Below are 6744 nucleotides of genomic sequence, written 5' to 3' on the forward strand. Positions count from 1 at the left end.
GTGCCCCTTGTGGGGCACCTCCTCTGGGCCGGGCACTGTTTGGATGGAAGCATTCACTGAACCTCTGATGTCCATACGGGGCAGTCCTGTTCTCCCCAATTTAAAGGTGAGGATGGTCACAGCAGGCGGGGGCAGTAATTTTTTTTTCATTTATTTTTTAATTGAAGGATAATTGCTTTACAGAATTTTGTTGATTTCTGTCAAACCTCAACATGAAGCGATCTGGTCGCGCCATTTGTCACCCTGCTGACCGCCCAGGTGGATTCGGCCAGTCCGCTGGCCAGGCCTTTCCTCCCTCACAGCTCCACGTGCAGTCGAGGAGGACGCCCACCCCCGGTGGAGGAGGACCGGTCTCCCGTCAAGGGCATACGAGTAGCTGTGCTCCCCTGCTAGAACCTCCAAACGAGCTCTCAAGGGGGCTGTGATTCACCCGAAGGGTTCCAAGGCCCACATCCTCTTGCACCAGCTGGGCATCCTGGGCAGGGCCCAGCTTCACCTGCTTCAGAAACTTGCCTCGCCTGTAAAATGGGGCCAGAGCAGCCCTGACTCGGGGGAGCTCCGTGTGTCGTCTCTGGACCAGAGGCATCCGCGTTAATGGCAGCTGGTTAGAAACGCTGGTTCCTGGGCCCACCCCACACCCGCATGCTTAGTCGTGTCTGACTCTGCAACCCGGTGGAGAGTAGCCCACCAGGCTTTGTCTTTCCAGCTTTTAATCAGACCACTTCCTCATTAAGCATCTCAAGATTTTTTTAATTGTCAAAGGTCTCTTTGATAATATTTTAATATTATATTTTAATTTAATTTAGTGACATTTTATCTTTATAGTCATGGCAAAGCTCAACAGATACGGCTCCCCCAGCCTGTCCATCTCAAAGATGGTCAAGAAATCATAAAAAACCTCACCAGGGACACTGGGGGGCCCAGTAGGAGGGAGGCTGAGCGTCTGGACAGGCTGGTGGGGGGCTGGCTTCCACAGAGGGGCCCCCCAGCCACTCCCTCAGCCACCCCACTCAGCCCCCAGGGACCCTGAGACGTTCTGTACCTGCTCCGGGGCAGGGGGGCAGCCGTGACTTGCAGACAAGTCTAATGACTGTCAGTGAACAACAGGGTTAGAGGGGACAGCTTTGAGGGGAAGGATCAGCGCTACAACCTCATTACCAGGTTGTCAAGGGAGACAGAGGTGGCAGTGGGGTTGGCCGGTCAGGAGAGAAGTCTGATCCCAAGACAGAAGGGAAGCGTATCCAGACGGAGAGGAAAGACGAGGCCCCGTGGCCAGACTGACGGAGGGGAGAGAGAGGAAGCGGCGGTGTGCCCTTGGGTGCATGGTAAGGGGGCAGCCATGGCGATGGTGGCTGCTTCCTGCTGGAGGCAGGGGTTTCCATCCTGGAGCATCAGCGCTGTGGGCCCCCAAACCCTTGACACGTGAGAGACCAGCCAGGCAGGAGGCCCGACCGGACAGGGCGCAGATGACCACCAGCCAGTTCCAGCCATCAGGGCTCCTCTTTAATCACAGACGCCGCACAGCAGGTGCTGCAAACAGCTCGGTTCATTTCTCTCCTGCTCATCAAATGTTTGCTGAGCACCTACTGTGTGCCTGGCTTGAGTCCAGGCTCCCAGGAGAGAACAGGGAAGGGGTGAGACCAAACCATCAGAGGCCAAAACAGGAACTGGTGGAGAGACAGGGAAGCATGGTCCTGGCAGAGGGAGCAGCGCGGGTCAGGAGCTGGAGGAAAACCATGCAGGGACCTTAGAGGAAGAACTTCAGGGGCTGCATACAGGGCAGAGCCGGGCGGGGAGAGAAGGCCCTGGTCCCTGGAGCATCCGTCGTGGTTTCCAGGGGACCAGGCGGTGACCAGAGCCAGCGCCCAGCCTCAGGAAGGTCAGCGCCATCGATGGCGGCAGGTGGGTCAATGACACTGGGGCAGAGACATGGAGATGCTCTCCCTGCGCTGCCCCACCAGCTCTGCCCCAGGCGCTTTGCAGGGAGGAAAGGGGGGCTCCCTCTCAAGTCACATCTCCACCCGGGAGGAGACGGGGGCTCCCTCCCGAGTCACACCTCCACCCGGGAGGAGAGGGGGGCTCCCTCCTGAGTCACACCTCTGTCTGGTAGGAGAGGGGGGCTGCACCACCCTACCCCTGGCGGGGAGGGCACCACCACCATCTCCTCTTCACAGCAGAAGAAGCTACAGCACAGCATAACAAGGTGGGGGACTTGCCCAGGTCTCCACCAGCAGCACGGGGGTGGCCGTGAACTCGGGCTTCCCCACATGCCGATGAGCTCAGGGGTGGGGGGTGGGCCTGGGGGTGAGGGGGTCCCTCCAGGCCAGGCTCCTCTGCCTTGGCTTTCACCTCTGTCTTCCCCCAAAGCCAGTGGGGCTGGGATCGGCTCCACTGACACCTGGTGAGACCAAGGCTCCCGGCGTGGACAGTGGCCAGCCCACCCCATGCAGCAGGGAAGTGCAGCTGTGGGGCCTGAGCCTGGGCCACCCCTGAGCCCTGTCGCTCCCATCTCTCCATGTCACACAGAGCCATGGGGGGCAGAGACCAGCACCGGACCCTTTCAGGCAGGGTGCTGTCTCAGACACCCCTGCCCTACAGGGCGGAGGTGTGACTTGGGAGGGAGCCCCCCCTCTCCTACCAGGTGGAGGCGTGACTCGGGAGGGAGCCCTCGGGGCCTTGGACCACTGCAATACCGAGTCATCCCCTGTGAGCACCAGGGGAGGCCTGGGAGTGTAACCCGTATGGGCCCAGGAACGTGGGGCCCCTCGCCTGGGGCCAGAGCCCAGTTTGGTCCCTCTGGCAGGCAGGGCGGAGGGGAGGAAGGCTGGACTCAGGAGTGACAGACCTTCCACCAGACAGAGACCGTCCTTGGGGCAAACGGCCGAGGCCAGAGTCTTGGCACAGGCCCGGGCCACGGTAGGAGCCCAACGAATGTGAAGGAGGAGACCAAAGCAGGGCAGAGGGCAAAGAGGGAGACACAGCCGGCCTTGGGGGGCCCGCCTCCTCCTCAGCCTCACCCGTGGCGGAAGGCAAGTTCCCCCTACACACCCCCACCACACACCAGGGTTCACTGGAATTGCAAGAGGGGGCAAAGCATGCCAGCTGCCCACCATGTACCAGTGTTCTGGTGCACAGTTATTCTGATCTTAGAAGCAGAGAAGCCCAGAGAAGCTAAGTAACCTGTCTTGGATCACACAGCTGGAGAGAGGTAGCCTGGACAAGGGTGCTCACAGTCCTGGTTTGGACGCGGCTGTGAATGCACTGGCAATACCTTCCTGCCATGTGGGTGCCCTGTGTCTGAAAGTGCTCCCCTCGTGGAGGCGTAATCGGTGTTTATTGGGGGAAATGAGCTCAGAGTGGGGGTGAGGAGCGAGCCTGGAGCCGAACGTGGTCTGGGCCCTGCAGGCGAGTCACTGAGTGTCTCTGGACCTCCATCTCCTCGTGTGTTCAGTGAGAATGGTCATCGGTTGTGTGGGGATAGATGAGTGTCTGTGAGATGCTCAGAGGGTATTTCTGTGGGGTGCGTGGCTTAGGAAACACCCCAACTCTATGCTGTGACATGTGCGGATAAAGGACAGAAAAGTCCTGCAGTTTAACAATCTGCTTGACTTTGATTAATTCAGTGTTTCCCCTGACTTTCTGACCCTGTAGTTCTTTACTTCCACTTAACAGCATGAACACCCCAGAGAACACGGGCTATTACAGAAATATGTGCTGAGCACAAGGAAGGCACAGGGAGGGAAGAATTTATTCTGCCTGAGGGGCTGTGTCAGAAAGAAATACATTTGAGCAGGTCTTGAGTGATGAGTTGGGACCCAGCTGGAGTAAAACAGAGAGTGCAGCACAGACAAGGGTCAAAGGAATGAAGGTGCCAGGTCCGCATGGCGGGGGGGGCACGTTAGGCTGACTGTGTAGGATGGAGCCGTGCCCTTTAGATTGGAGGAGAGAATGGGCTTCTCCTGAGATCAAAGAGACCCTTCTAGGGTTTTCAGGAAAGGAACAGCATGATCAGATTTGTGTTTTGGAAAGCTGCTTCCGGCAGATTCTGAAAGCTGGAGCTTGGAAAGGAGACAGGAGACCAGCCAGGGGCCGTGGCACTGGTCCAGGAGAGTGGTGATGAGACCTGAGCAGTCATGGGCAGCGGTGGCGAGGAGGACGTCCCCAGAACCTGGGATTGTGTAAGATGAAAAGGAGGAGGGAGTCAAAGAGGCTCTGAGGTACTTGGGAGAATGAGGATGCCATGTTCCTCCTCGGGGAACAAATTTGAAGAAGGTATCTGTGGGACATCCTGGAGGTGTTAGGTGAGGCCAGGCTGGGCTGCAGTGGCAAAGTTTAACCCCGATTTCAGAGGGGTAACCCAGAAAAGGTGCAGCACATTCACTCACAAAGTCTGAGGCAGGTCGACAGGCCATCCTCCATCCTGCGGTCCTCCGGTCACAACAGGTGACCCTGGAGCCAGAGGAGAGAGGACTGCATGGATGTTTTGTGGGGACTGGACCCGGCAGGCACTCCAGCACTCACACCCACTGCCCAGAACCTGGGTTCATGACCTCCTCCTCCCCACAGCACGTGGACGTTCGGCGAGCCCCACTTGTCACTGTCATGCTGGCAGGGAGGCTCCAGAGATCCTTGGAAATGGTGATCAGCAAAGTCCCAGGGCTTGAGGTGCAGATTTGGGCATGACTGTTGAATGAGATCACCCAGGGGAAAAAAGGAAAAGAGAACCCTAGGGTAAAACAAGCAACACCTCTGAGGTTGTACTGATATTTAGGAATTCCCAGAGGATGATAATATTTAGTCCAGAATCTCTTGTTTCCAAATATCTGATTGTTTGCTGTCATGTAGATAAGGCATCCAGCTTTTTCCTGAATTTTTCAGTTTCCGCATGGCTCCTTGGCGTCACACAGCCAGCCAAAAGCACTTGGCAAGTGTCTGAGTGCCGAGGTGCTCTGTAACACTCTCTGTGTAAGGCCAAGACCTCACGATGATAGATTGGTCTGGAGCAGAGGTTTTCAAAGCCTTCAACTCCAATAAACATTCTAAAAGGGAACTCACTGTATTCCTACCTTTAAGTGTCACTTTAGAAATCAAAATGTTTGCTTTAAAATTATTGTATATGAAACTGATTTTTTAAATGTAAACGCTTTCTACACTTACCATTTTTTCAAAAATAAAATTTTCCATGAATAAAATTTTGGTTGAAAATCATGGTTTGAGGGAAAACTGTTTTCCTTGGAAAGTGTTCCTGCCTTAACCAAGACTAGCAGAGGAAAATGGGATGCCTCTTTCAAATGGCTCTTGCAAAAGCCTTTCCCTGAGGCTGGGGTCCCCACTTGGAGACCATAGGCTTCCTGAGCCCTGGGACTGTGCCAGTTTTTGTTCTCTATTTGGCCTCACTGTCCAGCACCATGGTGGGTATACAGTAGGCTCTCAATCCATATTGGATGGATGGATGGATGAATGGATGGATGGGTAGATAGGTGGGTGGGTGGATAGATGGATGGATGGATGGGTGTGTGGATGGATGGGTGGATGGGTGATTAGGTGGGTGGATAGATGGATGGATGGATGGATGGATAGATGGATGGGTGTGTGGATGGATGGTGGATGGGTGGATGGATGGGGGGATCATTTACACTGTTACATTGGAAAATCCTAGACATTCAGACTTCTAAACTACAGCTGCTAAAATGAACAGCAATTTGTGGAAGGAAAAAGCACTGGCCTAGGAGTCGGGAGACCCACGTCCCGTGTCACCACTCCACGGACTGAGCTTTGAGAACTTGGGAAGATCCCTTCCATTGTGAATGTGACTATTTTCCTCGTCTGCTAAATGAGGTCTTATCCACTTGAGCCAACTTTTATAGCTTCATATCCAGCTTCTTCTCCCCTACCCCCATCCTCCCAAGGACCCTGAACTGTGCCCACAACATTCACAATCGAAAATGCACTTCAGGGAGGCAGAACTTCCACTTAACAGCCAAATGAAGAGGTTGGCAAATCCTCTCTTCAAAAATCAATTCTAAAATTGCACAAATTGACAAAAAAAAAAAAACCATTTCCATGCCCTGGAAGTCATCCAAAAGCATGCAACCATCAGAGAAGTGTTTATGCTTGAAAACTGCTGAACTTCAGGTACAAACAGTGGGAGTCTACAGCATTCTGGCCCAGGGCTGCTCTCATGCCACTGTCCCAGCTGGAGAGGCTCGGAGATTCTGCAGGACAGGGCAGGTCATGAGGACCAGCAGCTGCAAGGCCACAGGCGAAGGGAAATCACACAGCATGGAACAGTGGGTGATGGCCATGCCAGTAGCCCTGTTGATGGAAATTAGTGTCTTGGAGATTGTGTAGAATGACCAAAGCTGTGTGCCTCTAAAAAGGACCCAAGGCCACCCCAGACTCCTAGCTGACCCTATGACCATGTGCGTACACAGGAAACATACGAGGCCTGGTGAAAAGCAAAAGCCAGGCAGGCTATAAGGGCTTGAATTTTGAATGTGCTCCTCTATCCACACACAGGTCTTTGACAGAGCTTAGAAGGCGTCCTAGCTCAAGGTGTTTCAGAATGACCTCTGATCAAATACCTCTAAGCTATGCAGAGACAGGGACTCAAAGTGAAAGTGAAGTCAGTCACTTCAGTTCAGTTCAGTTCAGTTCAGTCGCTCAGTCGTGTCTGACTCTTTGCGACCCCATGAATCACAGCACACCAGGCCTCCCTGTCCATCACCAACTCCCGGAGCTCAC

The sequence above is a fragment of the Bison bison genome, unplaced genomic scaffold, assembly GCF_000754665.1.
Source record: "Bison bison bison isolate TAMUID 2011002044 unplaced genomic scaffold, Bison_UMD1.0 scf7180017864342, whole genome shotgun sequence".
In the NCBI taxonomy this organism is placed as follows: Eukaryota; Metazoa; Chordata; class Mammalia; order Artiodactyla; family Bovidae; genus Bison; species Bison bison.